The 21,448-nt window shown below is 35.1% G+C and overlaps 1 long non-coding RNA gene and 1 pseudogene across 2 annotated transcripts; one reads left to right on the top strand and one right to left on the bottom strand.

Moving 5' to 3' along the window:
- Positions 1-3,572: 3,572 nt before the first annotated feature.
- On the bottom strand, positions 3,573-15,301 carry LOC140620236 (uncharacterized). 2 transcript variants are annotated; one of them, XR_012020025.1, is made up of 4 exons: positions 14,912-15,301; positions 13,950-14,050; positions 9,807-9,868; positions 3,573-4,221 (listed from the first exon to the last, which is right to left on the bottom strand). It is a non-coding gene; the product is annotated as an uncharacterized lncRNA (long non-coding RNA). The 2 variants fall into 2 exon arrangements; XR_012020024.1 differs by having other exon boundaries at positions 3,573-9,868.
- Positions 15,302-18,609: 3,308 nt separating this feature from the next.
- LOC140619916 (malate dehydrogenase, mitochondrial-like) lies at positions 18,610-19,821 on the top strand (annotated as a pseudogene).
- The last annotated feature ends 1,627 nt before the right edge of the window (positions 19,822-21,448 follow it).

A 21,448-nucleotide genomic window follows, 5' to 3' on the forward strand; every position in this document is an offset into this window, starting at 1 on the left:
GGGGAGTCTGCTGTAAATCCGGACATTATGAATTATTACATGTTTATTCATGTATTTCTACATGTTGTAACTAGCCACCATAAGGTGAGATGCTAAAAATTTCATGTGGTTCAGACAAAGGTCATACTTTTAGTATGTTACGAAGTACATGCATAAAAGCAAACTTGCAACTTGTCAAGACAAGTCAGAGCTGGACAGTAATTTAAAAAGGAAAAGCAGATTTTATTTTGGACCATTGCAGTAGAATTAAAAAGACTTGGGTTAAAACCAGGTACAATTCTGAATACAGCATACTCCAGGAGGAACAAGGCGGCTGTTGGTGCAAAGAAAATGACTAAGGGAAACATCAAGGATCAGGAGGATTCTGGCTAAACTGACCTAAAAGATTCTTTGCTGAAGACAGGCCAGGATGATTAGTCATCAACCAGCAGATAGTGGAAGATGAGGAAACCAATCAGATATCAAGGGTGGAGAATTCTGGTTAAACTGACTTCACAGGGCTCTTGCTAAAACTGCAGTTTTACAGAGAAGTGGACACATGAGTCAAGGAGAGGGGTCAGGAGCCAGAGTTAAATTTGATCAAACAATGAATCTTTGCCACAACATATTTTTCTCATTGGTGTGTTGATAAAAATGCTCTGTATCTAGTATATGAGAAACCACACTCTTTCTGTGCAGTTCCTCTCACTTGTGCAGTTAAAACCTCTGGAAAATTATAATGACTGTTAGTGAGCTGAATCATTTGGCTTTTAAGAATTATTTAAGCCTTGACAAATTTTAGCTGCAGGTACAACAGTTTGGTAAGGACCCCAAAGAATAGGAAGAAGAAGGGATGCTTTCTTTCAGGAATTTCCTATTACTTGCTTCAAGATAAAATAAAAGGATTTCAGCATATGAATATCTGAAAGCAGGGTCACCAAAAACCATCACTTAAGAAGTGTCTATGCAACTGACTGCAGTTGGGTTTGTGTGTATATATATATATACAAATAACCCAATTGGAGAACACCTCCATTTTTATATATATATTATAATATAGATAATATGTATTTGTGTATATGTGTATATAAAATATTTCCTTAGTTTGTGTCATTTTTAAAAAAGTCTGTGCTATCTTGTGTAAAGTCTTATGAGTGACTCGTCTTTTAAAACTCCCAGAGATACTCAATGGTAAATTCACCTCCCCCCCTTACTTTTAATTTAAATAAAATTCCGGTTAGTTAACATATAGTGTAATACTGGTTTCAGGAGTAGAACTTAGTGATCCATCACTTATATATAACATCTAGTTCTCACCACAACTAGAGCCCATCCCCCACAAACCTCCCATCCATCAATCTTCATTTTGTTCTCTATAGTTAAGCATCTCTCTCTCTGTGTCTCTCTCTCTTTTAAGATTTTACTTATTTATTTGAGACAGAGAGTGAGAGAGAGAGAGAGAGAGAGAGAGAGAGCATGAGGGGGGAGGCAGAGGGAGAAGCAGACTCCCTGCTGAGCGACTTGGAAGTCAATCCAAGGATCAGGATCAGGACCTGAGCCAAAGACAGATGCTTAACCAACTGAGCCACCCGGGCCCCCTAGCTAAGTGTCTCTTATGGTTTGCTTCCCTCTCTCTTTCTTTCCCCCCTTCCCCAATCTGTTTTGTTTCTTAAATTCTACCACAAAGAACTCACTTCCTCTTGAAAAGTTCCACCCCTTTCTTTATATTCAATACTATTAATTCTCATCTCCAAGTTACCAAGCATTGTGTATTGATTCAGCTTTCTTTTCCTCATTTAACTACTGGAAAGCAATTTTTTATGGTTGTATAGTTATTCTTGTTTCCTCCCATATGAGTCCTGAGATACTTCCATGACTCAAACGATGAATTCATAAAATTTTCCCCAATTTTCAAGACTTTAGTTTTCCATTTTCGCCAGTTCTTCTCCCAAAGGCTCCTGTCTCATTTTCATTCACTACGCATGTTCAATGATCTCTCAATCTGATGCTCTCTCAATTCTCCTCTGAATGCAATCTCATCAAGTACCTGAGGATCAACTTGAAAGTGACCCTGAATTTAAACCCCTTTACTTTCTAGGTGGGATCAAAAGGAACTGCATATTTTGCAGGTCACAGGCAGTTGAAGAGCAGCAACCGTTTATACTTCAAACTTCCCAATGAGAAAGCCGAGACCTAAAGAACTTAACGTGACTTGTCCAAAAATCACATTTTAGGGTAAGCCAGGAGTTCAAGGCCAGAAACCAGATTTTCCAAATATGTCATCTTCTACTTATATTCGTGTGACTTGCCTCACTCCCTATGCGCTGTAAGTTGGGGACTCCAGGCAGGCAGTTACTTACACCATCCACTCAAAATGCTTGTCAAGCTCATGTTGTAGAGATGAAAAACAGACTTCCTAACCTTTTAGTACTATAGAAGATACAGTAAAAGTACCTACGTGTCCTTCAGTCCCACTGGGCAAGGCAGTGATGAGCTGTTACTTCCCAGTACCTCCTCCCTTCAAACATCACCCACAAGAGGTAAATTTCAAAAATGGTGACTCTGACAGCCACCTTTGTATCTCCCACAGGATAGTGTTTCACAAAGGTTTGTTGAATTGAATATAATGGAATTGAGTGAAATGTGAAACCCCCAGTTCCTATGGATTTTTGTCAAACACATGCTCCCTGGTTGTATTTCTCTGTTCTCAAGGTCTCAAGTTTCTATACTCACTGTTCTTGCATGTTATTTCACTGATGCCGCAAATTTAGTGCTAAAATTGTTTTTGGTTCATAAGGTCACAGTTTGAAATTAAACTTTTTAAAACTTGAAAGTTACCTAGTTTGTAAGGATTCTTTCTTTCTGTAATAAAGAAAAAGCACTAAACTAAATATATCTCTGTTAAATAAATTAATTTTATTCCTGGCTAGACAGTTGGAAATCTTATTCTCTGATTATAAGAAGGGTCATTAAATATCTATTGGCTTGCCTCATTCAAATCAATTGTTTCCAGTGAATTCAAATCAGGAAAGTCCTTGAAATAAACCACCAACTCGAATATGCAAGACTAAAGTGCTATTTATTAGCTAATAACCTGGATTCCCCCAATCAATGTCTGTATATGGTGAGAAGTAATCATTTTGGTAAATTAATTAATATTGAGTAGTTTCAGAATGTTCTCGCTGAAAAATTCAGTGTTAGGCATTTTTCTACTTTGTTTCTAAGTTCTATGCGTTTCTTCAATTAGGTTTGTTTTGTACTTAGAAGATGTCCCATGTCAAAATTTCAAACATTTGCACCAAATCTTTCAAAGTCTTTCAAATGAAATCCATCGAAAGATCAATATATTTAAAGATTGGTCTTAACTTTTTTTTTATCACAACCGAAAGTGTGTGTTATACATACTAATGTCTATTATAACTGTGCACCCGAAATGTTAACCTATCCAATATGTTCTGTGTACTAGATAATTAGGACATTTCCCCCAAAGCAATGATATTAACTAAGGCTGACAGTAAGGGACTAATGAGATAGGAGAAATGAAAACGTAGAGAAAATTGTAGGAGAAAATCTTTTAATGTAAAGGTCAGCAATAGAAATACAGAGCATAACTACTTGACCTAACCCAAAACAGGTCATAGGAATTACAAAACTCCTTCTAATTATATACAATACTGATTGAAGGCATATATGACAATAATCATCAACTAAAATCCTGTATGTGTTAAATAACCGGTTGCAAGGATTCAAGTCTGCAAATTGAAAACTGCAAACATCTGTGGCTTCCCCAAGTTTTCTTTCCTTCAACACTTTCAGTAAATTTAATGACACAGGTGAAACCTTGTGGCAGTCACACAACGACATAGCTTGAAGATGAACTTTGGATATTTTATGTTCCTTTCAGGATACAGCAAACCTTGCACACACACAGAAACAAATACTCGGTGAACACATCCATCAGTCGGTAACAGGTTTGCAGTTTGATGGTGGTATTTTTATTTATTCAACTTTTCTCTTTCTTTTCTTTTCTTTCTTTCTTTCTTTCTTTTTTCTTTTTTTTTTTTTTTTTTTTTCCAGCCAGGGTCAAACGCTGTCCTTCTGATCTGCTACAATCAGGTGCTTTCTGCAGAGCTCTCCCTTTGTTCTTCAGGAGGGGATGCATTCACCACACTGATGTGTGCCTTTTGATGATCTGAAAAATGTGGGTGTTCCTCGGGGCTACTGATCTAGATGCCTCCGTTGCTAGAAATAGATCAAGGGAGGCTTTCTCCAAAAATCCAGAGTCATATCACAAAGAAAACCAAGAAGATTAAAAGTTTTACTATCAAATTATACTCTTACCACTAAGCAAAACCTGTGCCTTCTTTCATTTTTTGCTAAAATTACCCAGGAAAGAAGCTGTATTAACATGCTATATTCAAGAACTCATTTTTCTGAAAAATGATAAATGGTCACAATTATTTAAACAAAATAATAAAGCTGTTCTGATCAGAATCAGCAATATATCTCAGAATTAACTTCTCTATCTTGTTAGGAGTTATTGTGACAATTGAGCCTGTTGAGGCATCAGGAATTCAAGAGAAGAAAGTGAAAAGACGTATCTGTTTGGATTGCGGTTGCATCAACTTACAAAAGGATCAAGAATTGAATTGATAAACATGAGGGAATTGTGCAAATATTCATCTTAAGGCTAAACACCGCAAATTTATGATAGACTTTGGCCAAAAAAAAAAAAAAATGGTGTGCTATGCAATATGTAGAAAACAATTCTGATAAATGTTAGAACTTGACACCCTTATTTATCATGATAATGATGATGATGATAGCAAAACCCAAAATAACCCAATATGCCACACCATAAATTCATGCCACTTCTGAAAATGGGAGATTGGAAGTTTAACTGTAGTAACTTAATTTTTACAAAATGCCTTCACCAATAGTCTGGCCTTAAGCAGGATGCATTCTATCGTAAAGCACAAGTGAATGGCTTTTTCGATTCTTATAACCCATTCTCACATTCTCTGATATCCAGTTACTTATTTTTGCCATATGAACAACCAAGATAAAATTACTCCACATTTTACCTGGGGTCAAAAGTCAACCCCACCACCCTTGTTCTTCCGAGCATTGAAACGGACATTCAACTCTGACTTTGACATTCAATTATCAGTAAAATTGAGAATTAAATTTGTACAATACAAAAAAAAATTGGAGGATTGTGAAAAAGCTGATCTTTTAAAAAATACTTGGTGACATTTGGACAAAAGTCGTTTTGTCCAAGTGTAAATACAAGTTAGGGTAATTCATAACCAAAAAAACACATGGTATGGAGTTTGAAGAATTGGGAATTATTTGGTGGATCACGGATCAAGTCACCTGCCAGATGTAAAAGCTGTTGCAAATTAGCTGAAGGGGAGAAAGGAATTGAAGAGGAGACAGGAACATCACACAGAGCTTTAAGTCACAGCTTAATATTTATAGTTCTTTTAGGCAGGGTGAGATTAGTCAAACTTGTCTAAATTGGATTCAAAGTGATACCATGTGGCTTGGATTCTAGATCCACAAAGCCTTGACACTGTTTTACTGAAATAATTGTCTTTAAAGTAAGCAACATATTGCCTTTTTATGTGCTGTTGAAATTTATACAAGGTGAAGGTAATCTTTGAGAGGGTAAGGATAAAGGTGAAATTAAAGATCCTAAAAATCAATTAACTGATCAAATCACATATCCTTCTTTAATGTTTCATACTAGTAATTGTCTATTACTGGTAGAGAAACCCAAAGAAGCAAAAAAGATTTTGAATTTAAAGTTTTAGAAACAAGTGTAGTTTAGAAACTATAATGCTTAAACTAATATCCTTTGCAATGAACTCCATTGAAAATTCAGTCTCTTTTCACAGTTTTTAACACTCAAATTAATGACATAGCAATGGAACTGAAAACAGTGTAAATAACTTGAACTTAAAGAGGATGTGTTACTCATTTCACAAGTTCTTTAAAAAGCCTATCTTACTGGGACTCCTGGGTGGCTCATCGTTAAGCGTCTGCTCAGGGTGTGATCCTGGAGTCCGGGGTCGAGTCCCACATCGGGCTCCCTGCATGGAGCCTGCTTCTCCTCTGCCTGTGTCTCTACCTCTCTGTGTCTCTCATGAATACATAAATAATTTTTTTAAAGTCTATCTTATTGAATGTGTGTATATATATATATATACACACATGTATATATATACATATATATATCTTATTGAATGTGTATATATATATATACACACGTATACACATTCATATGTATACATGTATAGTGTGTATATATATGTTAAGTGTGTATAATGTATGCATATATTTATGTATACAATATGTAGTATATGTGTATATAACATATTAAGAACACTTATAATCACCAAATTTGGATTAGCACAATTTTAGAAAATGCAGTATTCAAGTATTGTTTTCTCTCATATGTGTTACTCTAAGCTAACTTTTTAAACAAAGAGTAACCACAGTAGCAAAATTAAGATTTTTAAATCAAAAGTAATGCAACATCATGCATATGATATTAAAAAATTAAAAGTTCCTTAGCAAATGAGTATATCCCTGAAAATCAGGTTAACTTCATGGAGGATTATTAGGACATTGGATGTTTCACATACTTGCACCAAATGTCCATTTTAGTATCAAAACGAGATGATACCTATCACACTGAATATTTCACATCCACAAAAGGAAAAAAAAAATACAAACCAGTATTCAGCAGGAAATAGGCTGTATGTTAACTAGTCACTAAGTGACTCTTGATCAGAATGGAGCTTTGCTAAGAGGCTCTCAAGGGAGAGGTCATTGCTTTCTCTCTAAGAGGGCCAGGCTGCATAGCTATTCTAGTCTATTTTAGGAGAACTCTAAACAAAGACAAGCTATGAATATAAAAAATGTCCAATATATCTGGCCAATTTATTGAGGTGTCAAACTGTAAAATTTTAAGAGCCAGTTAAGATACCTCTAAGGTACATCTTATGAAAGAGTTATTTTCCTTAAGAATATTAGCATTCTATATATTTAGAATATGGTGTAGTTGAATCAAAATCAGTCATTGGATTGGATGCTATGAAATTATAAAAAAGAGTATTAATTGTCATGATAGTGTTCAACACAAAAACCTGAGAAAAAATAGTACTTCACTAGAATCCAATATACTATGTAAAACACAAAATGGCAAGCAAACATTATGTATGATAATAATTAATGTATGAAATATAATTAATTTCCCTTTTTTCTTTCTCCTCCTTCTTCCTCTTCCCTTTGTTATTTGTCAACTTCCATTAAAATCTATTGTCTTTTGAGTAAATTTGTTTTAGGACCCTACCTTCAGCGTCCAAATTAATTCAACTTCCTTTTCTTAGGGTATTCTGAATATTTCATTGGGAACTTTCTATTACACTGTGTTGTATTTATTTTCCTCTCTATTCTTTGCAAATATTGTTTCTCCCAGAATATGTTTACTTTCTATGTTTCCCTCAGTGGTTTTCAAAGTGGCTGATTATCGGAGTTAACTGGGGACCTTAAAAACTGCCTTTTTGTGGGCCCCAGACTTTATTTCATTATTTCATTGCTGTGGGGTATGTCTTAGGGAATCTTTTATTAGGTTCGCTAATTGATTCTAATGTCCTGCTAGAGTTACAGACCACTGAGCAATCAAACCTTACACGCTTTTGGAGATTCAGGACAATAGCACCTCCAAGTTATGTTGTTTTCCATGATTACATCTCTTGGGAGAAAAAGTCCTTCTTTTTTTTCCCAAACCAATAGCACATATGCACCGTTCTACTAATACTGTTTTCAATACATATATTTTATACTTTCTGCTTTCTTGTAAAATTCTGTGGTCAGAAATTATGGTTTACACATCTTTGGTTGGTGCTGTGCTTTGTAGGCTTTAAATGAAAATAACGTTTTGTTACATTAGTGTGATTAACTGACACATTATCCACAACTAAGTATTTTCTAGGTCCCATTAAAGTAAATACACTTGTTCTATTATCTCCAAAGGTAATCTATCATGAATTATTAATCAAATAAGGAGTGTACACTTAAATAAATATGCCTAAGTAAATATTTAGAAATGTGTTTTAACATGAAATATGCATTGATGATAATAAAAAAATTTAAAAAGAAACATCTCCAAGATGATGTATCTTATTTTATAAAAGAGACAAAATTAAAAGGGTATACCAGGTCCTTACTTTTTCAAGAGTATATAGTTTTGTTTTCTTTTGAATTTTCTATTCCTTGAATAGTACTTGGGACAAACTAAGCACCTAATAACATTTTATAGATATAAAGAATTAAGTGATAAATCTATTTTGCATGTAAAATGAGGTTATTATAATATAGACAACTAGAGTAAGCATATTAAAGATACTGAATTATGAATTTAGACTAGAAGTGAACTGAATTTTCTATTGTAAGGATTAGAGAATGATAAGATAAAACACAACCATATAGATTATAACAACTTTTCCCTGGAAGCAGCCCCCGAAATCTGTGGAATTATGTGTATAGAGTGTTAGTAGTATTCTTTTGGGTTAGACTACTTGACCATTGGATTATATTTTCTTTACAAGATAATAAATTTCAACAGACCAGTCATGATTTATGGAACAAAATTTTTGGAAAAGGAAGATAAAAATTCAACTTCAAACTATAATGTGTCACACACTTTGTTAGAGTGGCTTTCTTTGCTGGACTAGAATAAGTTTTATACCATGCTTATTCTGATTTGTTGCTATGGTAACTATGTATGTCTTGCAAACTGTAAACAATTGTGTAAAATGGTTAAATAGAACACATGTCTATAGCTGTACTAGCTCAGTTCAAATGTATACACACTCATTTTTAATATTATCTTCACAAAGAAATGTTTGTTCATTTTAGATGGAAGCTCAGAACCTTCTTCCAGAAGATTATGGCTATTTGTGTGTGGGTACATGGTGTGTAATTGGGGGAAAGTGACTTTTCTTTCCATTTTCCAAAACATAAAATGAGGTGATTATAATACAGACAACTAGAATCCACGGTTCATCCATATAATTATTATGAGTAGTCTATGAAAACATGCCAAAAGCTTTTCTAAGAATTAGGCCCTCAGGTATAAAGATTAGCATGGTTAAATTGACTGCTGGCGATTTGAACAACCTCTAAAGGCTCTGCATAAAATCCATTGATAATGAAAATTTTCATTAAAAAAAATGTGCTGCCATGGGCAATCCATGCTAACCAATTTATAGTCTCTATTTTTATAAGAGTTTGGAAGAATATGCTTTTAAATCAGCCAAACAAAACTCCCGGAATTTGTTATAGATTAATACATGATGACTTTGCTACTAAAAAAAAGACAGAAATTATAGGAAATCAGAAGGCATACATCTACTACATGCATCTAGCTCTGTTTACAAGTTTGAATTGGAGAGTGATGTTTTTGTATGTCCTATATGCGAAATCTTGAATGAGACAGTGAAATGTAGGCTAAGGTTCTTGCTGTCTAAAACTTTTATTCCTAAGGAAAATTTCATTGAAAAAGCCTTTGGAAAACCAATGTTGATTGTTTGTAGGAACATTACAATCATCTTAGATATTCACTTGTTTAAAATCACATACAGAAATAGTAACTACATATAGATTCACTCAATTATCTAACAAGCATCTTTTCCGATCAGAAATACATAGCCATTGTCAAATTTGGAAGTCTCCTAAGGAGTTTGGAAAGTTCTGTTCGCCAAAGAATGTCTTAAATTTGATGATACAACTTTTTAAAAAATTTACCTTTTACTTACCTTTTTTTGTTTGTTTTTTATTTTCCCACCTTCTGTGCACAGTTTCCATTTATCTTGACAGGCTGAATATGCAAATTAAGAGCAATAGATAAAATTAAAAGTTAAGGATATATGTGAAACAAGAGTCTAGACAACAGATTTTTCTAAGTAGAATGAGAAAACCCAGAATGCAAGAAATTATGTGTTGTATTTTTTCTCCAGAGAAAGGTGACTTTGCTCTGTACATTAGAAGGAGAAGCAACATACATTCAGCAAACCAAAAGGAAATATTAACATATGGACTATCAGTATTTCTCAATTCTATTATTATAATAAACTTAATACAATTAACAAATAATGACTGAGCTAAAATCACATGTCAGGTTCACTTGTAGACACTAGAGATAAAGCTATATATAAGATACACACTATCCCTCCTGCATGTGGAGCTTACAGTCTAAAAAAAACGAAACCTAAAGCTAAACTCTAAATCATTGGGCTTATTGATAGATATGGGATAGGTTATGTGACATGACATTTCAAAAGGAAAATATGAACTATTCACTCAATAGTGTAATAATATTTCATAATTCATTCATCATTTCTTTACATTGTAATTCAAGCAAATTTGGCACTAATTACTCAAAATAAAATACATGTAGAAGAAGCATGTAAGACTTTGAAAAAAACAATAACAATAGATGTATTAAGTTTTGGTTCAACCAGTAATTTTATGTATGTGTAACAGATATAGGGCTATGAACTAGCATTTTTTCTAAAGATTTTATTTATTTATTCCTGAGAGACAGAGAGATAGAGAGGAAGAGACACAGTCAGAGGGAGAAGCAGGCTTCATGCAGGGAGCCTGATGTGGGACTCGATTCCAGGTCCCCAGGATCACGTCTTGGGCAGTAAGGCAACACTAAACCACTGAGCCACCCCCAGCTTCCCTGAACTAGCTTTAAAGAGTAATGATTATTACATAATTTCTTCACTCAAGGACTCTAGACAAATGGCTAAACTGATAATTAAAAAAAAAAGTATGATGAGTGTTAAGGAAGACAAGGGGTGATAGGGGAAACAGGACTAACGCAGGGATGACGGGAAGGTTTCTGGGTGCCTCTTACTAAGTGGTAACTAAGCAAAAGATGCCTCTTACTAAGGGAAGGTTTCTGGGTGCCTCTTACTAAGTGGTAACTAAGCAAAAGGTATTAAACAGGAATTCTATATATGGGAGAAAATACAAATAAAGGCAAGGAATAATACTTGTGAAGAGGTTAAGAGCTCTGTGTTACTAAGCCATTAACATAGTGCAGGAAAATAAGGAAGATTTAAATTATAGGTAAGTTATAGATTTTCCCATCCTATGGAGTTCGGTATTTATTTGAGAAATGATGGGAAATCATTGGAATGCTTTAACAACTGGAATGTTATAGTCATATTTGCATTTCAGAAAGAACTAGCTAGAAGCAGTGAGTTCATAACCCAGTGGTTCAGGCAAAAGATGGTAAAGTGTTGACATGAAGTGGAGATAGCAGGAGTGGGGAAGGAGAATACACCGGATGTGTATTTAGGAGGAGGTAAGTCAGTAAGAATTAGTGATGAATTACATCTGGGTCTTGAGCAAGAGAAAATTGAAAAGCTCTTTAAAATTGTGCCTTGGATTAGTAAAGATGGGATTGTAGTAGGTTTAAGGAGTTGAAAGTAATGAATTGTGATTTAAGCTTCTTACATTTTTGATACTTGTAGGGTACTGAGAAAAACATGGTCCCTCTATCTAGTGTGACTTTTCCTAATGATTTGCTACTTCATCATCTGCTTTGTTTCTTCAAACTTAACCTTGAGATTGATCTGAAGTTTTGGTGGCTACAGTGTAGGGTAGTATCCTGAAAAAGTGGTCAGCTATTTACTCTCTGTTGAGTTTTGTGGGATATGAAGCCAGGATCAAAGAGGGATATAGTAAATAGTTCATAGATAATTATAATTTAGTTTTTATTCATTCCACTAAGACAGATACTGTAGTTTCTTAAATATTTATAGATTAATAAACTATAGATTATTAATGATCATTTTCAGGAACTCAATTGTGATCATTTAAATATGTTCAATGCTATTGCCAGAACTAAATTACAAAAAAAAAATGTAAATTTCAAAGATCAATTCTGCAATCCATTGAACTAAAATCATGAGATTTGTCTCTACACATTCAGAATTTCAAACGTCTAAAAAACATCTATTCTCATGTTGGTGAATTCTGCCCTTATTAATAGATACTTATTTGTTTCTAACGCCTATCAAAGACTTAAAAGAGCACAATTGTGTGCAAATTTTAAAAAGTAAAGTATGCATGAGATTAAAGTTTTGAAAATTATGTTCCTTAAAAAAGATTCTTTGCAGTTAAATTTTTTTCAAATTTTAAAATATAGTTTCCTGATCTTCATGAAAAGAGAAAGATCTGAAAACAAATTAACTTTTTGAACTCAGCAGGTCCGTCTCTTTCACTGATCTATTTCACAGATCTCTTTCAAAGGACTGTGTTTATGACTTTTCAGGGTCCCTTAGCTCTTACTATTATAGAATATACACAAAATTATGATTATTCTAGCATCACGTGGAAGGCTAGCATACATGCCTTGATGGTAAATTTCAGGAGAAATTTTTCCTAGGTTTAGGAAGATATATGAACAAAAATGATATGCTATGAGTTGGTTAGTGAATTGATCCAATAAAATTTAACATTGGAAAGCATTAAAAAGGATAAAATTTTTGTAAAAAAGAAAATCTGAGGTCAAGGATGAAAACCAAATAAATACTGACAATCAGAAACTATAAATTTATAAAATTGTAAACCCAAACTCAAATTCATTACACAATGCAACCAATAAGATAGTAATGCTTTGTAAAAGTAGGAAATGAACTACAAGTGCCTGCCCTGAAAATTCTCAAGAGGAAGAAATGACCTGAGGCTGATTACTGTCACTGCTATGGCTCTGGTTGAATGAGCTCTAATTTGACCCTCAAGTGACAATTTTACCAAAGAACAACAATGAGGAATATATGAAGACAGCCATTTCAACACAATGCTTTCAGAGGTGGGCTGACCTAATGTCAGTGTCAAAAGTGGGAAGAAATTGAATGCATTTTCTAAAGAGTGAAAATCCAGAAACATTTAGGATTGTAGCTTATCGGTAGCCAGCCTAGAATTTTCAAAAGAGAAAGCACATGTAAACTCAATGGACTATCATACTCAGAGCAAACATAGTAGGCAAATGTTATTACCAAGATCATACAAATACAAAAATTTCAGTAAACATGTAGGTAGGTGTATATATTGATTTATATTAGTTCATATAAATTTCCATAGTGTACTGTGTACAAAACCATGTACAATCTTATATACTACTACTTTCAGATTCCATAATCATAGATACACAATCTTGAAACCAAAGTCACTATTAAAATGATCTAAATTTTGCCAAAATGCATTTATTCCTGTCTCCAAATCTGGTCTTCTCTCTTGGATTATACCCTCTCCTTTCTCTTCAATAAATCTAAAATGCCCTATTTTTCATCTATAACACAATCTAACTTATCTGTGACTTTTTTCCTTTTTCTGAATTTTTATTTTATTTACTTCTTTGGCAGTAGAACAACTTTTTCTGTATTTGGCATTACAGCCTGCTAGGAGTTGAGATAAGCTTTGGGGTGATGAAAGCTCTATGATTTTGTTGTGATTTCATTTAACAATGATTTTAAATTAATATAAGCATATTCTGGATTATGACCATTTTCAAAACTATTGCAACTCCATTTTAATCAACATATGTAAGTGGGATCTAGCTTTATGTTTATACATATTAAAAATATTATAATCAAAACAATTTGTGTCCACTGGTGAACATCTGAAGATTTTTTCAAAATCTTTTTAATAAACTTTCTATAAATGAAAAGCTACTGAATTTTTATCAAATATTGAGTTAATATCTGGTTATTTGCCAAATTAGTAACTTAAAGTCTCTTTTCCTTACAGCTGAATTATAAAATGCTTAAGAAAAAAGACATCTCTGCATTATTTGAAATATTCAATAGTTGGTTCTCGTATAGAAGGTCCTCAGTGAATACTTATTGAATGATTTCATATACCTAAAAAGAAATTATACCTACCTTCAAAACCTTTATCATGCTAAAGTTAGATTTTATAGACATGACACTTTTATGAAGTGTCATGACTAAAAATGTTGCAGGTGTCCATTTCCCCAGTACATCTGAAAAGGGGAAAAAAAGAATCAGTATATAAAATCCTTACAGTAGTTGCAGTTTGGTGCCCCAACGTTTAGTTGGGGGGCACCTATTCCCCAGCTGCTATGAGTGTTGGCTAATAACATCTTAGAATTGCTTTCTCCGAAAATTGCCCTCACCCAACTGAGAACTTCCACTACATGGAAGCTATGCTCCCCTTACTTCAATAACTAACTGTCAGCAGGATACAAAAGATTGAGTCACTCCATCAAGAGAGGAACTCACTCTCTGGTATAGTTGTGTTCCAGAAATTCCATGGGCTCAGGGTCCAGTTAATCTCCAACTGAGACAATGTCTTTGTCTAGCTCATTCCCTGGCTTATTTTGTTTCTCTAACTCTTCTTCTGAAAGCTCTCCCTTGATAAAATACTTGAACAAGAATCCTAGTTTTAGCCACAGCTTCTAGAGAATCTAATCTAATAAAGCCAGTGAGAAAAATATTCATTGAATTTCAGAAGAGATATGAAATAATTGATACCTTACTGACAAACATGCTTCAAACTGAGTCTTAAAAGTGCTGAACAAAATAATACATACTTTCCTTAATAAGAAACATGAAACCGTTAATTTTTCATTATTTGAAGGTAACTAATGTTTAAATATCTCTGCCTTCTTTTTCAAACTCAATTCCTGACCTCCAGTGCCTTAATGATAATGTGTTAGGCCACCTACTGAGTTTGTAAATCCTACAATGCAGAAAGAGATTTTTTAAAGCCCACAATCCCTGTTTAAGAGAGTAAAACTATACTTCACTGTGTATTAATTACTTATTTACACAAAAAAACAAATTGCCACAAAAGTTAACTCAAAATAACACACATTTCTTACCTTACAATCATCTGGGTATGATTTCGAAAGGTACTCTGCCTGAGGGCCTCTCACAAGATGGCAATCCAGGTGTCAGACAAGAGTCTCATCTGAAGGTTTGACTGGTGAAGGATTTAATTCCAAGCTCTGTGGTTGTTGGCAGAATTTAGTTCCCCACTGATTATTGGTTAGAGGCCTCTCTCTGTTACTTGCCATATAGATCTCTTCAAATAATAGCTTGCTTAGTCAGAGTACTCAAGCCAAGAAAGCAATATGGAGAATCTGCTAGCAATATTAGGTACAATCCTTCATAGGCTAATCACAGAACTGACACGGCATCAACTTACCATATTCTATCTGTTGCTAGGATCAGTCCATCATTTAGGGGAACAGGCTGCCCAAAGACATGAGTCTTGGGAAGTAAGATTTATTGGAAACTATCTTAGAGGTTTGCCTACCACATTTTTTTTTCTAGTAGTCAGATCTATAAACAATCCTTTTTTAAAAAAATCTTTTTTAATCACTTCACATTGACTAAAATAAGGAAAATACCACCCAGCTACTGATTTAAAACAAATGTGTTACAAGAAAGTTGGACATTTGTGGTCTGGCCAGGCTTATATTCTTAAAGTGGTTTCTTACTTCCTTAATAAAAATAAAGGAGGGATATGAAGGAAGAGGAAAATAGTTATACCAGTGCCTAAATATGTTTATTAATTTTTAAAATCTAGATATATTGTAGGATGTTAATGGAGTTGCAGGCTGATGCAAAAAGATGAAGAATGAAGCCAAAATTTTTTTTTTGAAATTTGTATCAAATCATGACACTGATTTTCCTTAACTCTAGCATATGACAGTCTTGAGAATCAAACTCATTAGCTTCTCATGTTCTATAAAGACCCTGAGTGATTTGGCTCCTGCTTGCCTCTAGACTCATTTTTTTTACTTATCTCCACTGCATGTCTGCCTCCTGCTTCCTGCCCCCTACCCCAGTTCATAGGCCCCATGATCTGCAAAAAAAAATTTTATATTTTTGTATGCATTTGCTTTCTACTTTCCCTGAAAGTATTTCCTTTATATTTCACATAGTGGAACCATCCCATGTTGGCAAAAAAAAATCTCATAACAAATCATGGCCACCTGCTTCTCTGAGAATTGCTGTCAGCCAAATAGCACACTTCAAACAGGAAGATTTTCTCCCCTACCTGCCTCCACCCCAGACTTGTCCAATAATACACTGACACTAGTATACAAAAAGCTTAATTGTCTCTCTTTAAAGAGAAATGTGTAAGTACACATCATTCTTTCATAGTAGGTATCTTTTTTTAATAATTATTTATTCATTTTCTTACTTGTCTTTGTCTATTCCTCCCATTTGCCTGAAAGCTCTCCAAAGGAGATAAAAAACATTTATTTCTTAATCACTGTTAAAAACCGCTATGACTAGTAAACTGTCTAGTTCATGGTAAACTCTCAATAAATATATTTCGTTTGTATGAAGAATGACAAATTAATTACTTAATTGATCAAGACTGAAGTGATTTCTTTTGACCTTGTTTAAATTCAAACCATGGCATGTCTTGTCTCTCTTGGCTCTCTTATGCCTAAAGTTAGAATACATCCTAGTTTTCCCAGTTTATATCTGGGTCCCTATGTAATTACTAATGGCTTTCCTTTTTATTCTCAAAAGTATCCTGATTTTAATGAAAAATTAAATGGCTATCCAATTTGTGTCTCCCAAAATCTCTCTCTCCTGGTCCTTTCTTTTTCCATTACTATTTATTATGTTTTTGTGTGTCAATTTGTTATCACCCTTGGGAAAGTCAAATTTCACCACTTATAAAGTATAAAACCTTCAACAGTTTGTTTAGATCTGTTTAAGTTTATATTTACTATCTTAAAAAAATGTTAATGGTTGGGATGCCTGGGTGGCTCAGCGGTTGAGTGTCTGTCTTCCACTTTGGGGCATTATCCCTGAATCTGGGATCAATCCTGCATCAGGCTCCATGTGGGGAGCCTGCTTCTCCCTCTGCCTATGTCTCCGCCTCTCTCTCTCTCTCTCTCTCTACATATATATAATGAATAAATAAATCTTTAAAAAATATTAATCATGGCATTAATCATTGTTATAATTTGCAAATAAAAAAACAACAAAATCTATAATTAGGTTATTTTTAAAAGATTTTATTTGTTTATTAGAGAGAGGAAGAGAAAGCACAAGTAGGGGGAGTGGCAGAGGGAGAAGCAGGCTTCCCGCTGGGCAGGAAGCCCAACCTGGGGCTTCATCCCAGGATACTGGGATCATGACCAGAGCTGAAGACAGACACCTAACCAACTGAGCCACCCAGGTGTCCTATAATTAGGTATTTAAATGATGAATTCTAGGTTGCCTGGGTGGCTTAGTTGGTTAAGCATCTGCCTTCAGCTCTGGTCATGATCCCAGTAACCTGGGATGAAGCCCCAGGTTGGGCTCCCTGCTCAGCGGGAAGCCTGCTTCTCCCTTTCCCTCTGCCCTCATCTTGTGCTCTCTTTCACTCTCTCTCTCTACCTCAAATGGAAAGAAAGAAAGAAAGAAAGAAAGAAAAAGAAAGAAAGAAAGAAAGAAAGAAAGAAAAAGAAAGAAAGAAAGAAAGAAAGAAAGAAAGAAAGAAAGAAAGAAAGAAGAAAGAAAGAAAGAAAGAAAGAAAGAAGAAAGAAAGAAAGAAAGAAAGAAAGAAAGAAAGAAAGAAAGAAAGAAAGAAAGAAAAAGAAAGAAAGAAAGAAAGAAAGAAAGAAAGAAAGGAGAAAAGAAGAAAGAAAGAAAGAAAGAAAGAAAGAAAGAAAGAAAGAAAGAAAGAAAGAAAGAAAGAAAGAAAGGAGAAAAGAAGAAAGAAAGAAAGAAAGAAGAAAGAAAGAAAGAAAGAAAGAAAGAAAGAAAAGAGAAAGAAAGAAAGAAAAGAAAGAAAGAAAAGAAAGAAAGAAAGAAAGAAAGAAAGAAAGAAAGAAAGAAAGAAAGAAAGAAAGAAGGAAGGAAGGAAGGAAGGAAGGAAGGAAGGAAGGAAGGAAGGAAGGAAAGAAAAGAAAGAAAGAAAGAAAAGAAAGAAAGAAAGAAAGAAAGAAAGAAAGAAGAAAGAAAAGGAAGGAAGGAAGGAAGGAAGGAAGGAAGAAAGAAAGAAAGAAAGAAAGAAAGAAAGAAAGAAAGAAAGAAAGAAAGAAAAAAGAAAAGAAAGAAAGAAAGAAAGAAAGAAAGAAAGAAAGAAAGAAAGAAAGAAAGAAAGAAAGTTCCCTCCCTTAAGATTACTATGGGAGCTAGGCTACCATTAGTCTATCAATATAATTTTATTTCTTCCATTTATTGCATTAGGGAATATATCTAAGTAGAGCTTGGGAGAAAAGTTAGTATATAAGCTGTATATTTTCTAAAATTTAGTTCTCTCCATACTAGTTGCCTACTTTGATGAGCAAGCATTAAAATGCATATAAATCTTATTTTCAAGATTTGATAAAACATACATTTAAATTAAGAAGAAATTACTTATTTCAATGTATATTTCCAAACTATAAGCATTAATACAAATAATTAAAAAGTAAGGATTATCACCCTTACTTTGGATGGATTTTTCTCTTTTCGTATGGACAAAAAAGAAGCTATCTATGTCAATATCATCTGAAAATGAAATTTTTAATTTTATGTCATCAATATGTAATAGTTTTGGCACATATGTTTAAAAATATAACAAATGGAGGCCGGGCAGAGCGGAGCCGGGAGGCCCTGTGCAGTGCGGAGGTCGTTGGTGTCACCTGCTCTTGGGGTCCCCGCTCGCCGCCGCCGCTTGGGCACCTCGGCCCAGAGCAAAGCTCAAGCAGCTGCGCTTGGGGCTTGCGGAGGAACCGGGCAGCCCCTTGCGCGGCTTCTCCAGAACAGCCCCTAGGGAGCCGCCTGACCCCCTGGATATTGCTCATACACCGGAGTGGCCGCAGATTGAGCCATTCGAGACCAGAGCAACCAAAGGCCACCTGGGACCTGCGCAGCTGCCGGTTGCCTCGGAGGCTGCGATGCGGTCGGTGACTCCAGCCCGAGTCCCGAGAAAACCAGGCGTGACGCGGGATGACCTACCTGCTCAGCACCACTGCCTCCGTGTGGCCACCCGGACTGCGGCCTGCGCCCCGCATGGCCCCGCGGCCAGGATCTGCGTCATTTCAAATCCGGTCAACTCCACCATCCCAATTGCAACGGAGGTTTTCAAGAAACACGGAGCTTACGACCCCAAGAAAATCTTCGGGGTCACGACCCTGGACATTGTCAGGGCCAACACTTTCATTGCAGAACTAAAAGGTTTGGATCCCGCGCGAGTCAATGTTCCTGCCACTGGCGGTCATGCCGGGAAGACCATCGTCCCCCTGATGCCTCAGCGCACCCCCAAGGTGGACCTTCCCCGGGATCCGCTGACAGCGATCACTGGGCGGATCCAGGAGGCCGGCTCGCAGCTGGTGAAGGCCAAAGCTGGAGCAGGCTCTGCCCCCCTGTCCATGGCATACGCTGGAGCCCGGTTTGTCTTCTGCCTTGTGGATGCAATGAATGGGAAGGAAGGAGTTGTCGAATGTTCCTTTGTTAAAGCCCAGGAGGCAGACTGTGCCTATTTCTCCACACCATTACTGCTGGGGAAAAAGGGCATAGAGAAGAATCTAGGCATTGGCAAGATCTCCCCTTTTGAAGAGAAGATGATAGCAGAAGCCATCCCCGAGCTGAAGGCCTCCATCAAAAAGGGAAAGGAGTTTGTGAAGAACATGAAATGAGAGGGCAGCCAGCTAGCAGTCCGTTTCCCTCACTTATGAAGGCATCATGTCCCTGCAAAGCCACCTCCTGCCCTCATGTTTCCGTTGCGTTAACCACCAGTGGCATGTTAACGTCACCGCCCCTTCCAATCGCAAGTCCCTCAATGTGTGCATCAATAAAACAGGCTTCCATTTTCTTTTAAAAAAATCAATATAAATAAGTAAATAAATAAATAAATAAATAAATAAATAAATAAATAAATAAAAATACAACAAATGACTTTTGCTTATCCCAGAGTAGTCATCAAAGCAATGGAAATTCTAAAAAATCATGACAAGAAAATTAGAAAACCAAGTAAGTACCCTAACCACAGATTAAAAAGTATTCAGGTTAGAAAGCTGGAACATTTCTTTTTGAGGCCCAGCTACCCAAATACATTGAAAAGAATGATGTTTTTGATTGAGGTCACTAGAACCCAATAACACAGGCATTCTCTCTCACCAAAACTGGCAAGTAAATAAACAAAAATGCTTTAAGTATATAGTTATACACACAGAAGTAAAAAAAAAAAAAAAAAAAAGAGTGAGTCAGCCAAGAGAACTCATGCCTAAAAAATATTTTCTGAAGTATTTTGTAATTGAGACCTTGGGTTCTGTCACCTTAAATAGGGGTCATTTTACTAAAAAACTGGTAAAAAGACCAAGTGGAAAAAATTGTCAATAGGTCAGAATGTGGACTTTGGTAGCCTTGCAAGCTACAGTGAACCAGTCTTTTCTTTCTTCTACAAGTAGTAGCGATTCTAGAAAATGAGGAACTAATTGACTAGAGAGAATGATAGAGAGGAAGATTATATCTATCAGAAGCCCTTAAACATCTGGAATTGTTCAATTTAGTTCACATGGGCAATAAAATGGAAAAGCTGGTGGATAGTAATTTAGTGGCTTCCCATTTCATTGTGCTCTTTTTGTATTTTTGCAATCCATTTGATATGTATTTTTATTTTTGAATGCTAAATGGTGTTCATTATATAAATGAAATGAGCCACTTGGTGACTATCGAGACATTGTTTCTACAACCTGCCAAAAATTAGCTGAACAACTGCCATGAGTGATGATGGGGAACTAAGTCCTTGCATATGCTGAAAAAAATATAAAAAATAAATTCCATGTGTATTGCATGTCCTTCAATTCACAGCTGGTTAAGCCATTAAAAGTACTACATTTTTTCCAATTTGCTTCACACTGAATGGAATTTATGATTCCATTTGCAAAATTAACATTCATTCCCTCTATTACTCAGATGCTTATGATCTTGTTTTCAATTTCCAAGACTGCAACATCAACTCTTTCCCCCTTTAGCCCTTTTATACACCAGTCTATTCATTATTTGTTATTAAGGAAACAGGGGTAAGAAGTGGAAAAATGGTAATAAATAATTGTGTGACATAGGAAGGTGTCAGTAGGTAAGTAATAGTTGGATGGGCAGATATGCAGTCAATGATAGATAGATAATAGATAAAAAGAGAGGAGACACACACATAGAGGCAGGAAGAATGAGAAAAAGAGAAAGATTAAAAAACAACTTCACACACACACACTTTATGTATTTTAATACATCAATCAAATCTTGAAGGGCCAAAGACCCTTTCTTCCTGGTTCCTCTCATATGTTGATTTTATGCTTTCAGTGCTCCATTCATATTGGACAATTATATTAGTTTTATTTACTAGTCTTTTTCTATCTTTCATATTCATAGAAGTGTTTTTGTTTCCTATTCAATGCCCAATTTTACCCATTTATCAC

This window comes from Canis lupus, chromosome 28 (genome assembly GCF_048164855.1).
Source record: "Canis lupus baileyi chromosome 28, mCanLup2.hap1, whole genome shotgun sequence".
NCBI lineage: Eukaryota > Metazoa > Chordata > Mammalia > Carnivora > Canidae > Canis > Canis lupus.